The sequence below is a fragment of the Sapajus apella genome, unplaced genomic scaffold (assembly GCF_009761245.1).
Source record: "Sapajus apella isolate SASKATOON/1434 unplaced genomic scaffold, GSC_monkey_1.0 scaffold71, whole genome shotgun sequence".
In the NCBI taxonomy this organism is placed as follows: Eukaryota; Metazoa; Chordata; class Mammalia; order Primates; family Cebidae; genus Sapajus; species Sapajus apella.
In genome coordinates this window covers 2,842,375-2,866,948 of record NW_022437011.1, presented here as the reverse complement: position 1 = coordinate 2,866,948, position 24,574 = coordinate 2,842,375, and the positions used below count along the sequence as shown (strand labels likewise).

At 43.5% G+C, this 24,574-nt stretch overlaps 1 long non-coding RNA gene across 1 annotated transcript; it reads left to right on the top strand.

Moving 5' to 3' along the window:
- The first annotated feature begins 495 nt into the window (after positions 1-495).
- Positions 496-24,286, top strand: LOC116531491. Its single transcript, XR_004260451.1, has 2 exons — positions 496-8,835; positions 16,411-24,286. It is a non-coding gene; the product is annotated as an uncharacterized LOC116531491 (long non-coding RNA).
- Positions 24,287-24,574: the final 288 nt, after the last annotated feature.

Here is a 24,574-nt window from a genome sequence, read left to right as displayed (position 1 = left end):
TCAACTTTTTCTTCTTCCTTTTTCATTACCATTAGGCTTCCTTTCTTTCCTTTTAGTCTTTTATCTCTTCTTTCTAATCACTTTGACTCCTCAGTTTCAAGGATGTTTTCCTATATGTCATGTTAATGGACACTGAAAGCTTAGCATTAAGCTATTTCTATTTTAATTTGGGAGAGTGCAAGATTTTCTTCAATAGCTCAATTCCCCTTTGTATTACATCAGAAAGTATGACAAACTCTTTGAAACTAGCTTTTCTCCCGACCCCAGGGCTTACAGTGAAAATTACAAAGTATGATTCTTTTTTTTAGACAGAGTATCTCTCTGTCACCCAGGCTGGACTGGAATGGTGCAATCTCAACTCACTGCAACCTTCACCTCCCGGGTTCAATCCATTCTCCTGCCTCAGTCTCCCAGGTAGCTGGGATTACAGGCACTCGCCACCACGCTCAGTTAATATTTTGTATTTTTAGTAGAGACGGGGTTTCGCATGTTGGCCAGGGTGGTCTCAAACTCCTGACCTCAGGTGATCCACCTGCCATGGCCTCCTAAAGTGCTGAGATTACAGGCATGAGCCACCGCACCCAGCCTGATTTTTTCTTTTTACTGACACAAAGTCCAGGCCAAGCCAGAACTATTGACTAAATGCTGTGGTACTCTTCCTGGCTCATGAGAATGGCAGTAATTCTAACTGATGCAATGTGGTTTGACTCTCTAGGCAAAAGTAATCCTATTTTCTTTAATTTTTTATGTGTTTTGGGGCAGTTGTTAAGTGAACAATAAAGTTTAGGATGTGTTCCTCACTGTGGAAAGACTGTTTTGATTGTCTCAAAGTTTCCCTCTAGCTCTGACATTTAAGAAATCAGTATCATTCTGCCAAAGAAAGCCTATTATGGCCACAGAAGCACTAAGATAGTAATGATCCCCTGAGTGACTCATGGAATTCCCAGTGGTCCACTATGAATGGACATTTTACGGATGCAGAGACTGTGGCATCTTAAAATGTCATAGCTGGAAGACTGTCAATCATTATCTGTTACCAGTGCATCAAGGACCCTGGGACCTGAAGCCTAATGGTATCCAGTCACTGAATTCTTCAACAGAGATTTATTGTTATTGTTCTCATGCCATGTGCCAAGCATTGTACTAGGTCCCGAGGTGCAGTAATAAATAAGGTAGATGAGGTACCTGACTTCACATATACTAGTGTGGTAAAATGCATGATAACAAGGAAACTATAATAAGAAAGATAATAAAGTCTGTAATAATTGCTTAAAAGATATAAATAATGTCGTGGATTTATTCACTGTGTTCAACGGACAGTGAATAACTTGTGGGGAGGGAGATGACGACAGAAGTGGCTCCTGAGACAAAATCTGAATCTTGAGAGGAAACCAACTGTGGAAAGCAGGGTTTAAAAAAAAGATAGGCAGAGAAAATGAGATGTGCAAAGTCCCAGAGGCAAGAAAGAGCTTGGTATAGTTAAGGAGTGGACAGGCAGCCGATCTGGCTATAATTAAATAGAAGAAAATTAGTATGAGGAGTGGCTGGAGGAGTTGGCTTGGGCCAGAATAACCTCATAGGCCCTAGTAAGGAGCTTTGGTTTCATTCCAAGAGTGGGAAGACTTTGAAGGTTTTTCTGCAGTTAAGAGACATGATCTGGTCTACATTTCTTAAAGATACCTCTGAGTGCAGTGAGGAAAATGATTTGTAGGAGAGAGAATGAGGCTATTGCAATAGTCCAGACCAAATATATATGCATACACACACAAACGCACACACACACATACATACACACACACACACAAAAATTGAAACAAGTGGAACTGGAAAGAAGTAGAGAAGTTTGAGATATGTTTAGAAAGTAGAGCCTGTAAGACATGCTGATCACTTGCATATATGAACTGAGGGAACTAAAGGAATAAAAAATGACTTCTAGATTTTTGAGCAATTGGATGAATGGATGTATTGTTACTGACGTAATGAACCTTAGAGGTGGGTGGGATCAGAAAGATCTATTTGCCTTAAAGGGAAATGGGGAGTGGACAGGTATGTTGGCAGCATAAGAACTGGAATAATAGCACATAGCATCCATGCCTTTAAAAGAATATGAAACTTTGAATTTCAAGCAATGGTATTCATTAGGTATGACTTTGCCCCTAAGGGAAGTAGACCCCAGGGGTGTTGCTAAACATCCTCCAATGCACAACACAGCTCCCACAACAGAGTTATCTGGCCAAAAAATGCCAATGTGGCTGAGGTTGGGAATCCCTACCTTGCAGGATGTCTTTTTGGCATTTATGCAAATGAAGTCCCAGACAAAATGATCCTTGAAGGTGTCACTGCAGATAGAATGTGAGGAAGGGGCCTGGATTAGCCTCTGTGGCAGAGGCTGGTGAGAGCTGGTAAGTTATGGGGTTTGCAGAGTTTTTCTGTGAGTGGAACAGTCTCTAGGAGAGGGTCTGAACCCTCTGGGGCCTTGGAAAGAACAGAACATTGATTCAATCCAATTAGGAAGCCCTGGATGCAGTGGGAGATGAGTTGGATATGCCATCTAGTGAGAACTAAGCAAGAGGATTGATGGCTGTGAGCTTGGGCAAAATCAGGGATTTTCAGGGGAAAAAAAGGAGACTGGGAATCCTAAGGGACATGAGGAGAGGGAATGGGAACTCCTCTTTGAATCCAGGCTTGTTGGGGCAGGTTTTCAAACTAGAGGTCATTTAGAGTCTATTAGTTCTCATGACTACTTGCACAGTAAAATCACCTGGAAAGATTTTAAAGGTACTAATACTGTAGCTGGGCCCCCACCCAGAGACTGTGATTGAATTAGTCTGGCCCCAGCACTGGAATTTTAAAAGGTACTCCAGGTATTCTGGGTTGAGAACTACCCTTCAAAGCATTATACACTCTGATGCCTATGGGGCCAGAGAAGTAAAAGAAAAAAGGACAGGGTAGGCCCTGCCCGAGTGGGCAGCCGCTGCCCAACCATTGCCCGCTCTTGCCTTATGGAAATCTGGGCTGTGTTGCCAAATCTTCCTGTCCTCTTTTTTTTTTTTTTTTTTTTTTTTTGAGAAACCTAAAATCCAGATTTTTAAAATGTTGGCTCTAAAGATTTTAAAACTCCATGCCAAACAAAACATGTCTGCAGAGTACATGTTGGGCCTCTGGGCTGTCATCTAGCAACCTCTGACCCAGCCCAGTGGTTTTCACACTTTTTTTATAACCACAAGAGGTTTTCTCCAAACAACTTGTTTTGTTGAACTGTTATAAATTAGATAAACTTAAGGGGAACCTTGCTTTAGAGCAGGACAGACACTCAGCCTCTCCTTCCAGCCCAGGGCAGTTCTTAATGCTGCTCCTGAGACTCTCTGGTTCTGGGGAACCTCTCTGGTCCAGTTACCAGATGAGAAAACTGAAGCCTTCATTATTCAGTCCTGGAGCAGAACCTGCCCCATGGGCCACTTAGAAATAGATGTGGGGATATTTGGAGTTGTCACAATGACAAAGTTGGCACTACCTGGCACTCAGTGGCTGGGAACCAGGAATACTAAACTTCCTGCAATGTCCAAGACAATAAAGAATTACCTTACACAAAATGCCAATCACTCCCTGCTGGGAAACACCAGATGTGGAAGTGGAGACCCAAAAGAGGGAACATCATCTGGCACCATCATGGCAAGTACACCCTAGAACTTTGGCCTCCACCCCAAAGGCTTAATTAAGGACTTTCATCTGCACCCATAAGGACGGGTCACTGGCAGAGCTGAGTTGGCCATACTCCAAAACACAGTAGAAAAAGAGATGTTTTTAAATTAAACCCAAGTAGCCTCTTGAGGTGGGACAGCCATTATGTTAAAAAGCCAAGTGCTAGGTTTTGAGAAGCAACTTGAGAGGAAATGGGGACTGCAATACCCTCAGCCTGGGCCGGGGGCCAGTGGCTGGTACTGGGAGGGGGCAGATGAGCTGAAGCAAGGAGCAGAGGTGCTGGAACATGCTGGAGTCAGGGCAGTTGCACAGGTTTGTTGGCTCCATGGGTCATTTAATCCCTAGGCCAAAAGATGCCAGGTTCAAAAATAGGATGTAGGAGCAAAAGGTGAAAGGAGGGTGTCCCCAGCACTCCAAGGAAATAGAGCCAAAAGAAAAATCATCTTCCTATTTTTGTCATCACAATGCCACACATTGTACAGTTTCACTGTTTGTAAAACCATTACAACATGATCACCTTCTCAAGGACCGCCAGGCAAGGGGAGAGGTATCCCTATTTTACAGGCAAAGAAATGGAGCCTCAGATTCATGCTTACCTGGCACCTCCCCTTTCAAGATCTGAGTTTATTTGTTCATGCTTACTTTCAGCATCCACATGACAAAAGTCAAGGCAGGGATTCCTATTCTCAGTGTGTAGATTAGACTAGGAATTCCCAAGCTTTGGTAGGCATCAGAGTCACCCGGGAAACTTGGTAAAAACACAGCAGGCCAGATCCGACTGGAAGAAAGGAGCCTGGGTCTCCCACATGCTATCAGCACTCACTCCAGGTGATTTTGATCATCGCCAATACCCCAACGGGTCTAACCCAGGTCAATAAGACAAGACCATTTACAGAGTGCTTGGATGCCACAGCAATGTCAAATTCCTACATAGGTCTAAATGTTTCTCCTCTCAGTGATGGAGCTGAGACAATATCCAGTGATATGCTAGTTAGCCAGCTCTCCATGAGGGAGGATCCCTGACTTGTAGTGTCTGTCTATTTTTATGGTGTGAATACTGATGTCATGGCCAGTTTCAAAGTACTGAGGTGACACCACTGAACATGGAGTCAAGAAGAGGTGTACATGCCCAGTTCTTTTGAGGCAGTCTGAACCAGCTTCAGCACACATCTTTTGTGTCTTATCTCCAAAGATGGTGATCTTTCTCCTAAAATATCCAGAGCTGGGATGTGGGACAGGCTGATGACAGTAACAAGAAGTGCGTGTTCTATAACATCATTTTCAGGGGACAAGAACATCCATTACTGCTATTCACCATTATCTTTGAAAAGCAATAGACGTAATTTTGAATTTCAACTTTGTGACTATTGACTGTGTGATGAATGAGTCTCAAACCTCTCTGGGCATCCTATTTCCCATACTTAAACTAGAAATAATAATACATTCCTCAAAGAAAAACCATAAAGGCCCAAGGATGTGATACCTGTAAAACAAGTAAGACAGTGCTTGACAACGGGTTGTACACAATAAAGGTTAGGGCCGTTCTCTTCCTCTCCCACATCCTTCACATTTTGAAACCTAGAAAGTACCACGTAACTCTTCCCATCTAGATGCCTTGCTAGATCTCCCACATGCTTCCCATCTAGATGCCTTGCTGATTCTAGATGACTTCTTGAATCAGAGACTCAATAAGGGCAAGTGCTTTGCTCAACAAATCATAGGCAGCTGGTATGGAAGCCACCCTACATGAAAAAGAATTGTCACTAGGTTATAGTTTTCTTTCTGCAGATCAACCTGGGAGCCAAGCTGTGGAAATTTCTGTATGTGTGCTTTGGAATGATTTTGTCACGGTCACTATTCTTGCAAAAGTTTTGATAGAGATGTCCGGAGGCATTTTGCCTTAACAGGTTGGGCTTTGGAATTGGGCTTGTCCTGCAGCAGGTTGCTTGCACCGTTCCGTCACAGATTACGGAAACATTTCAAGTTATGGATTGTGTCTCTGCATCCTCTTCCCCTCACATCAGCTAATGCGTTTTTCATTTCTCTTGGCTGGCTCAATTTCCCACATGTTCTCCCAAGCTCTTCCTCTTCGCTCCCCAGGGCTTCCCACAACAAACCTGCGTGCTTTGGCGTCTTAGTAGGAGGGGCTGCTGAAATTCATACCGGATATGTCTTTGGCTGTGTTTATCAGCCCCAGCCCAGGCTCCCTTGGCTGAAGGTGGCTGAAACAGAGGGCTTTGACCATTCAGGCGGCCCCAGCCTGCCTGCACCCTATCCCTGAAAGCAACCGGCCCATTCGGCCTGAGGGGATGGACTCTTCCAGCTCTGCTGTCTGTTCAAGAATGCCTGGGCAAAGACCTTCCCTTCTATACATCAGTTTCCTTATCTGTGAAAACAACAACAATAATAGTATCTTTGTTTTATGTGACCCATTTTGCTCTTCATAATAGTGCCTTTACCGATAGCTTCCTGTTTAATCTCCACTACAGCCTGTGAAGTAGGGGACACTACGACAGGTCGGTAACGTGCAGAGCTGGGACAGCAGCCCAGGTCTGCTCACACCAAGAGTGAACAGGAAATTTTGCCCTACCCATTGCTGTCTGTTTCATTTAAATGAGGAGGATGGGCTGTGTCTCTATTTTGCTGTGTAGAACCTGCTTCGTTTCCTTGCCTCCTGGTCTTCACTCCTATCTTTCCCTCTCTTCCTATGAAAGTAACTTTGCTCTCTGACAGCCGGGGCAGGGTACCTGGGCACACACAGTGTATGTGTGAGCCTCACGGAGCAGAGGGCTGATTAGAAGGCATTCACTCTTTAAACTCCCCATCTGAATTCCTGGTTAGGAGAGGCAACAGAAATTTTCCTGCTCTTTTCTGTTCATTTTTCCTTCATCTGTGTATTTGCGCCTTGCTACTCAGTACTCCTTTTGGGCATGGGATGTATGCATTTCATGTGTTCTTGTTTTCTTTCTTTCCCATTCCTTTCTTCCCCAAACACAGGCGGAACAAAATGTGTTTGAATAATTCAACAGTTCCACAGACATCTAGGCTGGACAGGGACCACAGAGAGAACTTGCTTGTCCCATTTAACTGTTGCTTAGGAATGTAATGAGGTGAGCACTTAGAATCTAGAAAACATTTTAGGAGAGGTGGTTTCCTAATGTATCCTGAATGTCCTACTCTGTACCCTACTGTCTCCATCAATCAAAGCCTTCGCTGTATCTCTAGTTGGAATTAACTTCTCTTTTCTAAATGCAAACCCGTCTTGCATCTCAGCGACCATGATCCTGTTAAGCCCTTCTCTTGTCGCTGACCTGGTTTTCTTGATTTGTAAATTCTTTTATTGTAAAGACCAAGTTTTAATCTTATTTTTTGTGTGTTCACCATTGCAGCTCCCACCATCACCACCTAATAGTCATCAGAATGATAGCAGTTTCCACGTATTAAGTGTTACTCTTTATCAGAGACTATTCAAACGACATCTTGTCAAATCTGACATCAGCCTATTGAGACATGTAGTTTTACTCTTAAATAACTTCCCAAGAATTACATAAGTAAGAGGCTGAGCTAGGATTTCCAAACCAGGTTTGTCAGATCATTTAATTCCCAAGCTGGTGTTTCCAAGTTCTGTGATATTCTGCCAAGCGTAGTGGCTGAGAGAAAAAACCCTCCACGAGGAAATTCCAAGCTTGCCTTGCTAAGATTCGGCACTACCTGACGAAAAAGAACAATTGCAAGGTCATTTCATCCCACCCTTTCATTTCACTGATGAAGGAGTTAAAGCCAAAAGGGAGAAAGTGAGCCAAACCTACGTTGCCCAGACAGTGGGTAGCTCAGCATAACACCCAGCCTCACCCCATTTCCCCTGCTGCCTGCAACCTCTCGGCCTCTCACTTTTCTAAAGAGCTTATGATATGATATGCCGGACAGGAATTGTTCAGTATTGGAAAGCTTAGGCAGGAAGAAGGTGTGGGCACAAACGTATATCATGCTTCATGATCACGCTGTATAGGACACCAGGGACATCCAGCTTCCCTGAAGTTTTACTTTCCTGAAAAGTTGTGCGTAAATGAGATGCTTGCTTTCCCTTTCCGGTAAGTCAGCCTCCCATGGGTGAGTCAGCTTGGCTCATGGCTGGAGTCTGTGCCATGGCTTTGCCTTTGTGCTGGTTGTCAGTCGATTGTATGTATATGGATTTTAGGATATACAGATGATATATACATATCATCGCTTACTGTTTGACCTACCATTGACTTTTATACCAGATAATTCTTTGCCATGGGCCTGTCTTGTGCGTTCTAAGATGTTGAACAGCCTCCCACATTTCTGCTCACTAGCTGCCAGTAGCACCTCTCTTCCCCCAGTTATGACAACTGAAAATGTTTTAAGACATTGCAAAATATCCCCTGAGGAAGAAAACACCTGTATTAGTCCATTTTCACACTGCCATAAAGAAATACCCGAGACTGGGTAATTTTTAAACAAGAGAGGTTTAATTGATTCACAGTTCCGCATGGCTGGGGAGGCCTCGGGAAATGTATAATCATGGTGGAAGGCAAAGGGGAAGCAAGGCACTTTTTTCACAAGGTGGCAGGAGAGAAAGACATAGCAACGGGGGAAGCACCAGACACTTATCAAACAACCAAATCTCGTGAGAACTCACTCACTGTCATGAAAACATCATAGGGGAAACCGCCCCCATGATCCAATCACCTCCACCCTTGACATGTGGGGATTACAATTCAGATGACAATTCAAGATGAGATTTGAGTAAGGACACAGTCAAACTGTATGAGGACCTCTAGCTGATTTGGTCTCATCTTCCTCTGAGTCCTTTGGTGAGGAGGGGAGTGCTAATTGGCGTAGAGAGCAAATATCCAAAACTCCAGCTTGAATCTATATTTTAAGGATGCTCTGCCTGGGATTTCAAAATATTTTTATGGTTTCCATGTATTACATCCCTGCATGCCTGCTATGTGTCCAACAGTAACTAAGTGTTTTAACTCAATTGTTCCCCACAAGAATCCTGCAGGACAGCTATTACTGTTCCCATATGTATTCCTTGCAGTTCTCCAGAGAAACAAAATCAATAAGGTGTGTGTGTGTGTGTGCGTGTGCGTGTGTGTGTGTGTGTGTGTGTGTGTGTTTTAAAAGAGACTTATTACAAAGAATCAGCTTATGTGATTATGGAAGCTAACAAGTCCCGAGATCAGCAGTTTGCAAGCTGGAGACCCAGAAAAGCTGATGATATAGTTCTAGTCCAAAAATTGACAGGCTTGAGACATGGGAAGAGCCAATGTTTTAGTTCAAGTCTGACAGTAAAAAGAAACCAATGTTCCAGCTCAAAGACAGTCAAGCATGGGAATTTTCTATCATTGGGAGGAAGGTCAGCCTTTTTTTCCTATTCAGGTCTTCAGTGGATTGGATGGGAACCACCCACATTAGGGTGGGCAATCTGCTTTACTTAGTCTCCCAACTCAAATGTTAATCTCATCTAGAAATACTGCCACACACAACCTTAGAATAATGTCTGTCCAAATATCTGGGCACCCCATAGCCCAGTCAAGTTGACACATAAAATTAACCATCACTTGGCAGGGTGCAGTGGATCACGCCTGTAATCCCAGCACTTTAGGAGGCTAAGGCAGGCGGATCACCTGAAGTCAGGAGTTTGAGACCAGCCTGGCCAACATGGCAAACCCCTGTCTCTGCTAAAAGTACAAAAACTAGTCAGGTGTGGTGGTGGGCACCTGTAATCCAAGCTACTTGGGAGACTGAGGTAGGAGAATAGCTTGAACCTGGGGGGCAGAGGTTTCAGTGAGCGGAGATTATGCCACTGCACTCTAGCCTGAGTGACAGAGGTGAAACTCCATCTGAAAAAAAAAATTAGCCATCACTCTATGGTTAAACTGGGTGTCAATGCATCTTATGGAGAGTCACACAGCTAGAAAGCAGAAGAAGAAAACGTCAAGACCAGGTTTGTGCTCTTAACTTCTATATATGTGAGTTTCTCAACCCAGTAGATCTGTGCTGGATGTATGCTGTACTTTTTCAAGTGCATGGAATAAAAGTAGAGCTTGAGAACCACTGCTCTATGCACTGCCCCTCATTGGTTGGCTATCTCAGAATCACTGATTATCAGGGTTAGAAGAGATCATCAGGATAATCTAACCCAGTGAGACATTAATCTGATGATCACACAAATAAATGAATAGTGTGCCTGTAGTCAGTTACTCTGATGGAATGGTGCATATGATTGGGAAATAGATTTGCCCTGAGTCAAGAGAGGCTTGCTGAATGATTGACTGGGTAGGGGTTGCATGGGTAGACAAAGTAGGATGGCATTTGAAGAAGCAAGAACCCTAGGGTAACAAGGAGGGGGCAACATGACCCAGCTGGCTCTGCAGAATGGGTTCTTTGGGTTGCTGCAAACACATCTCAGACAGGCATACTGGATGTGGGGTCTTGGAAGTCCTATAGAGTTGGGGTTGAGAGTGGGGAAGAGTGACTGTAACAAAATCACAGAAACCCATCCCATCCCACCTCTCATTTTATAGGAGAGGAAACAGACCCAGAGAAGTTACTTATCCCAGAACATACAACTAGGGAGTTGCAAAGGTAGTGTGAAAACTTGAATCTCCTGCCTCTGTCTCAATTATGTTCCCAAGTATCATGCCACCTCTCCACACTGCCTGGAATTGCCTGACCCTCCCTTTACCCCAAAAGGAGTCCCCAGCTCTTGGAGCTTCAGAGTTCTTGTCTAAGTCTCACACAATCTCCTGAAGAGTGGTGAAAATACTAAGTCACTGAACTCTGCGCGCAGGACCACACCCCAGGAACTGCCACATAAGAAAGGGGAAATCCATGCATGGCCTTAAAGTACTGAATCAGTAGCTGAAAATACTAAAATAATTCATGACCCATAGAAGCACAAGTTACAAAATGGTAGTCTGCAGGTCGGATCTAACCCACAGATGTGTTTTATTTGGCCATACAATGTATTGAAATGTGTTTAAAATTTATTGATATCATTAAAAACTTAGATTTCATATTTTTAAAAGTTCTAGTCTGCATTCCTACCTGACAACATTTCCCTGGAGCTGCTGCCTTCCCCTCCTGACGTTCCTCAGGTGCCCCCCTGCTTCCTCTGTTCCCAGCCCCAACTCCTGAGGTAGCAGATGGCGTCTGCAGCCCAGGGCTTTGCAGACATGCAGCACAGCATGCCTTCCCTACCCTGCCCCAGGACAGCTTTTCAACAAGCTGCAAACAGTGATCTTGGGATGGCTCCTCTAGTCTGCAAGCCAGCTAACACCAGTCCTGTCAGCCGCTTCTCCCTTGATAGGGCTGTAGTCTCCTCCTGTCCTGTCACACTCCTTCTAGACTGTCTCCCTCTGAAAGGGATGCATTCAGATTCAAGCAATGGGCTCCCCGGGTGGGCTGATCTAGGTGGAAGGGTTAAAGCAAGTCTTTATATTTATATAAGATTCAATTTCAACTTGGCAATCAGAGCAGCACACACAATGTCAACCCAAATCGAAAGAGCCCTCATAACATACAAAGTTGATTCTTTCTTATGATTCTAGCTAAGTAGAATAAACTCCCAGGGGAAAACATCAAATCATTTCCTGAGACTATATACAAGCAGATCTCTAACAATGTGGGAGGAATGACAAGCATCTTGAAAAAATTTTTTCTGTTTATAAATATAAGCAGAGAAAGGACTCTAAGGAAAATACTTGTAAAAGTCCTTGTTAAATAACAGCAATCTAACTGGCTGTATGAAGTTACTGCTGGTTCTCTCTGCTACAGGAATGAACTCAGATGAACTGTTTCAATTGTTTTGCCCTTTGAGGTTAAAATTGCACTGGTAGAAAGCAAGAAAATGAATGGAATTATAGAAAGAAACACTGGCCTGGGGATCTGGTACCCTGGAGGCTTTCCTTCAGTCTGCCTCTGACTATTGGGAGCTCATAAGTGGGTCACCTGACATTATGGGCCTCAGTTTTCTCATTGTGAAGTAAGATTGTTGAATCAGATTAGAGAGTCCACAAATGAGAGCCGTGCGTCCAAAACATAAGCCATTTTTGCATAGCCTTTTCTAGAGCTCCCCTGACCCATTAATCATTTAATTAATGCTCGTTATTAAAATGACTTCAATTCTAGCATAACTTTTTAGTTCAGTCCAAGTGGAAACATTTACAAGCCCACGGGTATGATATGTTAACTATTATTTTAGTACATGTTAAAATAAATAGGAATCAAAATTTAAAACCACATTTGTCCATGTACCACCAAAAATCATCTTGTTGTTTATATGGATCACCTTAGGAACACCAAACTTTGGTTTCATGGATAGACTTCAGAAGGGTCTTAAATATTCTGAAATTCTAATTGTAGTTGTGTTTGTGCGTGTGTGTGTGTGTATTTTTGAGAGAATGTATATATTTCCTATGATTCTCAAAGGTTCATCTCTTCCATTAGAAAGCTGAGAACTGCCGGGAGCAGGGGCTCATGCTTATATTCCCAGCACTTTCAGAGGCAGAGGTGGGTGGATCACCTGAGGTCAGGAGTTCAAGACCAGTCTGGCCAACATGGTGAAAACCCATTTCTACTAAAAATATAAAAATTAGCCAGGCGTAGTGCATGCACCTGTAATCCCAGCTACTAGGGAGTCTGAGGCAGGAGAATTACTTGAACTTGGGAGGCAGAGGTTGTAGTGGGCTGAGATAGTGCCACTGCACTCCAGCCTGGGTGACAGAGCGAGACTCTGAGAGAAAGAAAGAGAGGAAGGAAGGAAAAAAGGAAAGGAGGGAGAGAGGGAGGAAGGGAGAAAGCTGAGAACTGAGAACCATTACCTCCAGTGGGATTGGTAAGAATCTGTCAGATTTTTCTTAAGAAGGGACTGTGCAAAAGGACTGCAAGTTCTTGGAAACCTGCTTAGAGCTGTTTTCAACAAATTTTCTCCCATCCCTCTTTTTCAAAAATCTCCTAAATGGTTAAGGAAACACTGCTAAGTCCATTGGTGGGGTGGGAATGGAGACGGCTTCTCCCAGACTGAGCCTGGGAATTCGACAGGGTGCGGCCTAATCTTGGCTTCTTCTGTGTCCCACGCAGGTTAGTCTCGGAGGTGCTGAGATGGCAATATCCTGGAGGAAAGAGCAGTTTTACTTCAAGTGATCTCATAAACACTTAGCAAAACCCTTCAACACCAGAATAATATAGAGTACAGCTTCAGCCGATCCCTTCCTATCTCTTGGGAGGACTCGGAAGTTCAGTTCCACAGGACTGCTGCAGGGGAGAGGGGCCAGAATTGGGGAACATACTATCTTCCTCCTGCACTGCTTTGCCTGGTGGAACTCCCTGCTACTTCTCCACCTGCTTATTTTGCAGCTTGCTGAATTTCCACGTCTGACCTGAATTGTTAGTGGTTTCAATGGTCTGGATATGGGAAAAGATCCATAGCTTTCTCAGGCCCTGGAATTGACAGGAGCTACTGCCGTAAACTAACATAAATATGAACACACCAGACCTATCTCAGAGTAGCCTTGATCTTGCCCTGCAGTAACCAGATAGGGAACTTCCCAGCAGGAGGATCAGAGTTATTCATCCTAGAGCCCGGTCCAAAGAGGTGCCCAAAGAGCAGTTAGTGAATATGCAATAAATGTTGAATGAATGAATGCATGACAACCACTGCTGAGGTCAGTCATATGTACCATACACAGACATGAAAAAGATAATCAAAGAAAGCTTTATGGTACAGGTGTCATTTGAATGACCTTGGGGTCAGATAAAATTTCAGCAACACAGGAGACTCTACTGTTATAGAGTTAAACACACAGGGGCTCTGGAGTCTAGCATCTGATTGGTTTTGAATTCTAAAACCCCTCATGGACAAGATGTGCCTCTGTGCAAAATTCTTAGCTTCTCTACACCTCGGATTTCTCATCTGCAAAGGAGGGATAATGACGGTACCTCAAGGACTGTATGTGAGCATTAAGTGAGAGAAAGCACGTAAAGCACTTAGCAGAGAGCCTCAGTGATTGAGCCTTGAGGTCACATCATCATCATCGCAATCATCATCATCGAGGAGAGTGGAGAGGATATTCCACAGGAAGGGACTTGAAGGAGTGGAGCACCCGGGAGGCAGCCAGTTTGCTTATGATTTCCATAGGTCCAACTCACCCAAGCTATTCTCAGCTAAAGTTTGCAATCCTGCTAACAGACTTCAGTGGCTTCTGGGGAGCATTGTAGCAGGAATGATCAACCCCTTGCCCTCATCAGCAGCCTCTGTCCTGACTGGCTGTATTAACCCATGCTGCCCAGTGGTCTGGCTGTGCATTTCCTCCTCCAACAGCAAGGACGCTCACTCCCGAACACACCCTGCAGAGTGCACCAATGGGAAACCCCTGCATCTATGGACCCCGGACGCAGATCCTCTTCGTGGCTGCATTTCCCTTGAAGAGAGCTCAGTAAGGACACCCAGAAGCTGCAGTGCCAATCAACATCAAAGAAGTGGTCAGGGTGCAGGAAGAGCCACAGAATTGCCAGAGGCTATTGCTGAACTCTTGTTCCTAGGTGGGGCCAGTTAGGCCTGCCTGTCACTGCAGCAGGCATCCCTCAGTGCTGTGAATCCTGGTGGGCCTTGTTGATTCCTCATGCATTTCTTATCACCCCACGTGAATGAGATTCAGCTGCTTCATATTTTTTTCACTACACTTACCACCTGATATTATATTACAGTAGTGAGTTTTGCACCTCTTATATTAAGCCAGTGTCTGCCACATAGTAAGCGCTTAGTATTTGCTGAAAGTTGTAAAAATGCATCAGTGAGTATTCCACAGTGCCTGGTGAATAATAGTTATTCCATAAATAGTTGTCAAATAGTGAGCGTTTGCCTCTCTGTCCAGGGAACAAGGATGAGGGTGATGTAGATGGGGAACATTTCGTTCAGGGAAGCTTTTCTGGATGCGGCATTTGAGCTAGACCTTAAAAGATGGAGTAAAATTCCACAAGGAAGGCTTAGCAGTGGGGCATTCCAGACAGAAAGGACAAGTGTTTAGACATGGAAAGTACTGGGAACGTTGGGAATAGCTCAATTTGGCTGGCGGACTGAAAATACAAAGAGGAATTACAAGAAGCTATGCCTGGAGAAGCTTCCCCAGTATTCTAAAGGGTCTCAAAGGCCATCCCAAAGAGCAGGGGCCTGGCTCCCTCAGGTGGTGGAAAGTCAATGGTGGTCTTTAAGGAGGTAAGCAATGTGGGCTGACCAATGCATTAAGAAGATTAATACAGCAATGTCTTGAAGAGTGGTTTTGAGGTGGAAGGAAGACAGAAAACAAAGATCTGAAGCCAAAAACATGGAGAAAGTATAAACAAGGCTCAGTGCAACACCAGATGTTGATGTAACACAATCAGCAGGGAAGAGGAGAGTCAGAGATAAAGTTGAAGTGCCTGCATGGTTGGCTGAAGGAAGGATGGTGCTGCTGCAGCCTGAGCAGAGAGGTCAAAAGAAGGATCAGAGGGGCTTGGGGGTACGAAAAGGAGAATGGTGCAAAGACCCATCCTATCGTGACCCAGATTCCCCGTTTGGTGAATGCCTGTAGGCATAAAAGTGCCAAAGTCTCACTGACTGTTGGAAACAAAGACTGAAACTCCAAATGTAGATAAGGAATGGATGAATTTCAAGAATCACCTCCATGGAAGGAGCCTACCTGGGCCTTAGGGTCAGCTCAGTTTCTGGAATTGGGTAAATCTAATCCCAGCTCTTCCTCTTCTTATGTGTATGACTTTGGACAATTCTTTTAACTCATCCAAGCCCCTGCTTTCTCACCTATAAAACAGGAATGATAATAAATCTACCTCATAGAGTTTTATTGAGAATTAACATATGCATGGTATTTACTAGAAGTAAAATACTCAATATGCATCAACAATTATTAATATTATCTTATTTTTATTCAAGGCAGAGGTTGCAAATACAAATGCCTTTATAGGCCAACTGGGAAGAGAAATGAATTAAGCCAATTCTCCACCTAAAAGGAACGTGCCTATTCATCTTCAGCAAACTACTCCACTTGGGAGTTTTGATGAGGTTGTCACACTGTGCAATTTATTAAGAGAAGTTGGAAATCTGGACTTTGAAGGGTTAAATCTTTCCATTTTAAACTGTTGAGTCTAAATTTAAATTATAATATAATATTGTGGAATTCAAAGGGTACGGATTGAACAACATGTATGTGGGGCTGGTATATCCCATGGGCTGCAATCTGTGAAATCTGATTGAAGACAGGCTTCCAGCTTGATGCAGAGATCCTGGGTGCCTCCATTTCCTTCTGGAAAATGGAGCTGCCCCTTCATTCTCCTGAGATACTAAGCTGCAACCTCTCCCACATGTCAAACAACAGGCATACAGTGGATAACTCGATGCTCTCCAGGCCTGAGGTTCTGAGAGCTCTAGTGTGCAAGGATGTGGAGTCTGGCATGAAGAGATCATTTGGGGAGGGCTGAAGGGCCGAGGGAGATGACCAGAGAGGCCAGACCTGATGGCAGCCTGGTATGCTGCAGCGAGGAGAAGCCTGGAGTTATGTACCTGCTGTGGACAAAGACAAGAGAAGTGCTGAAGCTAGCTAGAGATGAGAAGCAGGCTATCTGACCTGACTAGTTAAACCACTTTACTAACAATTTCAGCTGAATCAAACCAAATATGAATAGGTACGTGTGTGTGTGTGTGTGTGTGTGTGTGTGTGTGTGTGTGCGCCACCCACCTGAGCCGGGTGATAGAGGGAGAGAATAGGCCTGAGTGCGTATCTGCTTCATCTGCTTGTTCAAGTTCGTTCCTGTGTGACAGAACTTTCTAATCTCTTGTACTCACAAAGAGGGAAATATCACCCGTAGCTCTGTTTCCAGAAACCTTCATAGCACCACCTCCCCGCACCCCTCTGCACCACCTGATCCCTTACCCCCAGGTTTTCAGAGTCTGCATGTGCAGCCAGGCCTCAGAGTTCTAGAACCCAGAGTGGAGATGTAGAGAATCCTACAAGCAGGCCTGAGTGTTAGAGCCGCCAGCAGGCTCAGACTCTCCTGCCAAAAGATGGCTGCTATTCCAGGGCCTGCACTGCAAAGATGGGCAGGTCAATGCATGCCCAGCAGGGACAGAAGAAACACTGCCATTGTACCAGCTGACTGAGGTGGGGATGCTGGGAAGACAAGATTATTTTTCAGTAAAGTGCCTCGTTAGCCCAAAGTGAACATTTGGTTTCCTCTACTTCACTGGAATATTTGACTTTGAATCCATGTTTACTTTCTACCTCTGAGTAGATGTATCCTGTGACTCTGTGACAAATGACATTTACAAAAAGAGGTTTTCAATATATTTTTAGCAACAGATATCTTTCTTTAAAATGATATATTACACTAAACCCAATATATAAAATATGTTTCGTAACTGAGTGATTAACATGTTCTTTGGTTGATTTGAATCTTTATTTTTGATGGTAAGCCTTTGTTATTTTCAAAACCTCAGAAATGCCTAACAGAAAACTTTAGATTCTTTGGAGCATGCTGTAAAAACCACTGATAGAGTCCTCACTTTCTGAGGTGTTGGGGCTCTGAATGAGGAGAATTCACCACTCTCATCTTTAACAATGTGAAATGAAGATGGCAGAAGGGAATCACAGCATTTCATGGTATTTTACTGATAACATTTGAATAGGAGGTAGGTAGCTTTGTATATTGGAAAGAGAAAGAATCGTGCAGAAAAAACAAAGGTCAGGACCCTGTGTTCTAGTTTTGGCTCTACGGAGTGTTGGCTCTAACCGTTTGACAATTGGCACTCACCGTGTGCCACTGGAGAAGGCCCTTCTTGTCTGTAGATGCAGATCCTCCATTTGCAAGCATCACCTCACCTGAACGTCTAGGCTGCTGCTCAATGTGTTGGCCCAAAATGCTGCACTATCACAAAACTCTAAGGGTACACTCAGTGTGCCACAAAATAGACCCACGCCCTCTACACACCCAAATGTATATATTGATACTAAGTTGTACAGGGTGATTCCATACAAAGCAATGGAAATGAATTGTTAGAAGATTTCCCGTGGTTACATGAGGTACAGCAGAGTAGCAAGTGTGGCCACAGTTACAAGTGCCAGCCTGGAGCTAGCCCTATATTTTAGTCCTGACTGTATCAATTACTGGTTATGTGATCCCAGACAAGCTACCTACCTTCTTGCCTTCTCCATAATAAAATGGAAACAGCATGGCAGTGACCTCCGAGGCTGCTAAGTGAGTTGATTTACACAGCACCATGGGAAAGCCCTCAGGCTTTGACTGTTCCCAGACCTGAATGCAAATTCTTTTCTTCCACAAATAAGCAAAGTACTTTGTAAACCTCAATTTTCTCATTTGTCAAATAAGGATAACTATTAAATCAAATAATATTTGTAAGACACTTTAGTTAGAACTGTACTTGTGATATAATGAACACCTCCCCAAAAAATGATGTGGTCAAGTGTAAAGATACTTGGAAGCAAACAGTGAGAGTTATAGATGAAGAAGAGCCCAGCTCGAGAACGAGGACTCGGCTTTCACTCTGCCTATGCCCCGTGTCCTGGGTGACATCAGGAATGCTCTTCTCTTTCTGAACCAAAGTCTCTCCGTCTGTATAAGAAAAATGGTGCACTCCACAATCAGATTCTGATATTCTCTGGTTTTGTGGTGGACTCTTTCCTTCCAGCCACAGCTTCATGGAGGGATGTGGGAATCAGTGTCAAGCACCACAACTCAAATGTCTTTAGAATTAGGCATCAGGCATCTTCAGAGTGATATGACCATCTTGAGTCACATTTTTCTCAAGACGGTTACAAAATTGATCTATTAAATATGAAAGAATATTCTTCACATCCTCAAAAAAATGTGATCACTCTCATTTTTCTTGAACCACTGACAGCCTCAAATTTGGAGACACTATCCGGAGAGGAGGCACCCTGAATAAATGGGACACTTATGTGCCATCTGAAATAGCATCTGTATTCAGCAAAAGTTCGTTGCCAGAACAGAATGAAGGCCCAGTGCTACTAAATATCGCAAATTTTCAAGAAAAGATGGAAATCAGATTTCTGTGTGTGTGAAATCTTGGGGTCATTATAAGAGATAGCAAAGAATTCAAGATTTTTTTAAAAAGCAATACTTTTGCAATCTGCAGGTTCAGTTCATGGGTAGCATTTTGCCATTTCAGGTGTGACCAGTTCCTAAAACATAGCAGCAGGTGTTGGATAATGGGGTCTGATGCTCCTTTACCTCCATCCCACAAAAAGGAGGATTCACAGACAAGGCCTTAGGCCAAACAGAATGCAGGATCTTCACTCCAGATCATGCATGCTTATCACATTTGGTAGGACCAGAGTGAGTATCTGACCTACAAACAGCTCTCCATGGCCATTGTTTTCAAACTTTAAGATCTATAGAAATCACTTGGGAATAAAATCATCTGGGGAGTTTGGGTAAGATGTCTCAGGATCCACCCACAGAACTTCTGCCCCATCAAGTCTGAAGTGGGCCTCAGGAATCTGCCCAGATGGTTTCTTAGCCACACTTGGGGAAACTGATCTCAGGTTTAGCCAGGTGCCAATGGCTGTAGAAATTCTGCCCAATATGGAGACTCACTGCTAGTGGGTGATCAGCTGAACCAATTGCTGCACTGAAGGGGAACAGACTGAAGAGTTCTGATTTGCCTTTTCTGGGGAGCATGGACATAGACACACTCATGTTACTCACTTACTAGAAGTTTATTTTTAAAATGCGCAGAGAAGTAAGGAAACCATCTGAGCTGCAGAAATCATCTGAACTGCAGAATCAAACCCCATGGAGTCCACAAAATTGTTCCACCATTGGAATGTTTTTCACTCTTGTCTCATCTGTCCAGAAGCATTGGACTTCTGTGTTTCTGCCTCTTCTGATCATGAGCGTTATTCTTATGCCTTACCCTTTTCTCTTGCTCTCCAAGAGAAAAGGTCTGATTGGTTCAACCAGTCACCTGTCAGAGCACAGTGTTCCTGTGGACAAAGCATGAACACCTCAGAGGCTGCTGGCCAGTCCATAGCTAGTAGGCTTTGGGTCAAGCTATTCTGTATTGCATCAGCTGTAGCCAGGATGCCAAAGTCAGGTGATGCTAAGCATCCCAAACTGTGGGTCGGGAACCTCCCAGAGAAAGGCTAGGGGATGGTAGGCTCCTGGCATGACTAACTGCTATGATATGGTGGTGGAGAAAGGTAACCAAAATAGGCAAAGAAAGAGAAGCTCCATGAGTATGAAGAGACAGATGTCCCAATAAGAGCACTATACCTTGGCTGGTGACAGATGCTAGGCAGGGAGAACAGACCAGCATAGTTGGGGAGTCTGCAAGTCCTGAGTTCTTATCCCAGCTCCACCATTCTCTGACTGTGTAGCCTTTGGTAAATTTCTCAGCCTCTCTGAACTGGAGCTTCCCAGTCTTTGAAAATGATTATAATGTCTCACAAAGGGGTTTTGAGAGTTAAATGAAATACTGGGTATAAAGCCTTTAGTACAAAGCCTAGACTAAAACAAAAGATAATATTTCTTTTAAAAGAGAAAAAAAGAAACCTACAGAGAGTTTCTCTTCTCAGAATACATCCTCAGAGAAGAACAGAACAACATTGCAAGAGGAAACCCAAGTTCTGTGGAAACATGAGCTATTGTTGTTATTCTCCAAGCATATAAAGTAGATGTGGATTAAAGGTGGAATTTGGGGTGCTGGAGGCTGGAAAGAAAAAGAGCATGAGATCAGTAGGACACCTGTGGATGTGTCCCCACTCTGTCATTTTTGTAACTAACTCTGTAACCAGCCAAAAACAGGGCCCTTCCTATGTCTGGGCTTCACTTTCCCCATTTGTAAAATGAGGGGGTTGGGTCATCTGACTTCAGAGCGTACATCTATCGCTAAAGCTCCAGAATCTCAAAAGTATCAAGAATGGCAGAAGAAGAAGAAAAATCAAAGATCTAGTCAACTGACCCCAGATTCTAGGAGGGCTGGGTTTTTTTTGTTTGTTTGTTTTTTGTTTTTTTTTTTTGCTTTGTTTTGTTTGGGGTAACGCATTCTGAAAGGTAACTTTAGGCTGGAATAACAGATTTTCTGGGATAAGAAGGTTCAGGTGGAACCCAGGGATGGTCTTCAAGAACCTTGAGGGGATGTGCAGCTGGAAGCAGATGGCTCTGTGTGAACTGAGGTTGCAAGGCAGGCCCCACCCCGTTTTAGGAGTGACCAATCTGACAAGCAGAGGAGTCTTCCCCACATGCTTCAAAACACATTCTCGAGCTTCATTCAGGTCTCTATTCAAATATCACCTCCTCAGGTCTCTACTCCTAACCCTCACCCTAATTCAATGCCTGTCTCTATCCAGTATAAAATGTCACCTCTGTCACTCTCTAGTCCCTCACCTGTGTCTGCCTTTCACACTGCCCTACAGGCCATCATATGTTGTCTGACTCCCTCCAGGGAATGTCAGCACCACTAGAGCAGAACACTTGTTTTCTTCAACTGCTGAATCCTCAGCTCTTAAAACAGGGCTTTAAACATAGCAGATTCTCCATAGATATTTGTGAACCTCTCCCTGCAAAAAAAAAAAAAAAAAAAAAAAGAAAGTCCTACAGTCAGTCAGTATAATATTCTCCTTTGTCCTGGTGAACAGAACCTGAAATTAAATACTTCATTTCTAATTGTAAACATTCAGAACTCAACCTGTTGAAGAGGAAAGAAAATGAAGGAGCAGACGATAGTTCCCTTATTACTGAAAAATTTCCCCTCTATACTAAAAACTTCCCCTTCCCTGCCCAGGGAAGGCAGGGAAGATCATGTGGGGATCTGAGCTGAGAACGGGGGCTCTCTTCTGCAACATATTCTAAGCTGTGAAGGATCTCCCCTTTATTCTGGAGGCCCTGTGCTGGCCTTGGATGGGGCTTTGAAGGCCTGAATATTCAGGAACTGTCCTGAAATTTCCCCTCTTCCGTATCCAGCAGGCCTGCCACTTTCAGGAACTGTCAATTGTCCAGGGAATATAAACAAAAGAACAAAGGCAAAGTTGGCTCATTGAAAGAGAAAAAATCTCAGATTGAACTGAATATATAACCCACTGGGAATTTAAACACCAGAGTGGTATGTAGGAGGAACATGATTACAAACTCTGGGGAAAGGTCCCAAGAAACCAAAGAAATTCCATCCTGGTTCTCAGCTCCTATTCATAAGAATTTCATAGAAAGGGAACGAGTCTCCAGAGCTTGAGCTTCTAGCATAGCAACCCCGCTGTCAGTTGCCTCTGTTTGCTCTGAGATATCAGAAGGGAGACTCCAAGCAAGCTGGCTTTGATATATCTAAATATAGTCTCTTTTCCGAGAGTACAGTGCAGCAAGCAAGAAGTCCTGGGGCCAGGATGGCATCTGGCATTTTTACTTTATGGGCTGCATGACTTTTGGCACGTTCCTTTCCCTCTGCAGGCCTCAATTTCTCCCTCCATTGCGAAAGAAATCCAGGCAGCATTTGAGCTCCTTTTTCTCTGTTCCTTCAAACTTCGTTGTCTGAGGCCTCCAAGGCTTCATTGTATTTTCGTGACGTGTCCTCTTCATCCTCTATACTTCCTTTTCTGTTTGCAAAGATACTGTTCCTGGCTTAATGTGGAATTGAACCCCAGAATGCAGAACAGCTCTGAGTCTCAGTCATAGACACCTAGGAGGACTCTCACTGCTGGTCAGACAAGTGCCTGGACTTTGGGTCACCATCCCTCTCTCTTTTGACACCACTGCCTGTTTTGCCAAGTTCCCCTCCATGGCATGTGACAATGTGATGTCCCAAGGGAGAAAAGCTGCCCAAGAAGGGCCCTGACTCCTTGGCATTGGGTGAGAAGGTGGTGTTCTCCCAGCATATGACTGAGGCTACAAGGGGATGCTTGCCTGCTGAGCACCATCACTTTCCTTGCTTAGAAAATGGAAATAAAAAGAACCCTGTTCATCTCAAAAGACTTTATGGGAATCAGATGAGAAGAGGTTCTGGGGAAAACTTTGATTTGCTATTTAGACACTTGAGTCCAAGATTCTCAGCCACTGCTTTGACCTCCTACCTCTCCGGCATGCTATCTCTTCACTTCACCCACCCTGGTAGCCTCTCCAGCAATAACAGAGCAGCTCACAGTATGGGCTCTGGAGTCGCACTGCTGGGAGTTTCCCACTGGCTCTACTCTCACCAGCTGTGTGATCTTAGGCATGTTAACTCCCCTCTCTGATCTACAGTTTTCTCATTTGAAAGTGGGGATAAAACAGAATCTACCTCAAGCGTTGCTGTGAGATAATGTATGAAATGCACCTGGCACAGCACCTAAGATGCATTTCTACTGCTATTATTTCTTTGAAGATTCACAGTCTGTTACACTAATAGGATCAGTGGGAGGCTGAATATAACTAATGTGACCCGTAGGCATCCTGAACACGGGCAACTTAGTCGAGGTGTGGTCCACAGACCTTTGGCAGTCCTCCACATCCTTTCAAGAGGTCCACAATGCCAAAATTATTTTCAGAGTCATACTACTTGGCCTTCTTCCACTGCGTTGACATTTGCACTGATGGTGCAAAAGCAAATGTGCCCAACTGTGCAAGTGGTCATTGTATTCTTTACCCTGATGCATGCCCGGTGGGGGTGGGGGGGAGCCAATTTCATTTAACAATGTCTTTTATTAAGCAGTAAATATTGTTATTTTTATTAAATTTTGACCCCATTTTTACTTGAAAGAATGACTAACAGACAAATTATGATTATTCAGATGTGGGCACGTGGCAGATATTTCCACAGAAATGAATGAAGTAAGCCTGTTGCTTCAAGAAAAATCACTACTGATATTTGTTGCCAATGACAAAATTCAAGCTTTCAAGTAAATTTTAGAAAGCTTATATCTGCCACCGCAAACTTGTCAGCTTCCCAATAATTGAAGATATTGTAAATAAGATTTATAGTAATATTAATTAATGTGATTTTTTTGTATTGTAGAATGAAATATATCAACATTTGGAAGACCTGCCTAACTCATATTTTTCCAATGATTAATGTACGATGTTACAAAATCATGCCAGGGTAAAAGATGCTTTTAAAGTGTAAGTTGGACCAATGAATTATAAATAATCAACTAAGGAAAAGTTCCTTGATAAGGTTCCAGATTTTGCATTGCAACTAACCTTTCAGAAACTGCCACAACGTTTCATGTAATATCAAAGAAGAATATCCATTGCTATTTGAGATGGCCATTAAAATAGTCCCTCTTTTTCCAGCTATGCCTCTGAGTGAGGCCAGATGTTATTTACATACTTTAACAAAAGATCTCATTGCAATAGATTAAATGCAGAATCAGATGAGAATCAGGCTAACTTCTATTAAGCCAGATGTTGAAGAAATAAGCAAATGTAAAATAATGCCATTTTCTGAATATTATTTTTCGTCTTTGAAAATTTTTCATCAGGAGATGTTAATTATGTTCCCATGTCAGGTTTTATTTTTGTTACTTTTAAATGAATTAAAGCAATATTTTAAATTTTATGTTTTAGCTTCTTATGCGGTAAATATTACTAGATGGAATCTACATAAATGAAATCTGTGTGTAGCTCTCAATCATCTTTTTAGAGAGTAAAGAGGTCTAAGACCAAGAAGCTTTAGAACCACTGCTGTAAATGTTTGAGAGGGAGAGAGCAAAAGACAGTAAAGAGAAGTTCCCGTGCTAAGCATAGGAAGTGACAGTCCTACTGTGTGCTCTGTTCTTCAGCTCATACAAGGAACACTCTGGAGTTCCCTGTCCAACGCAGAGCCCCACAATTTAGCAGGAATACT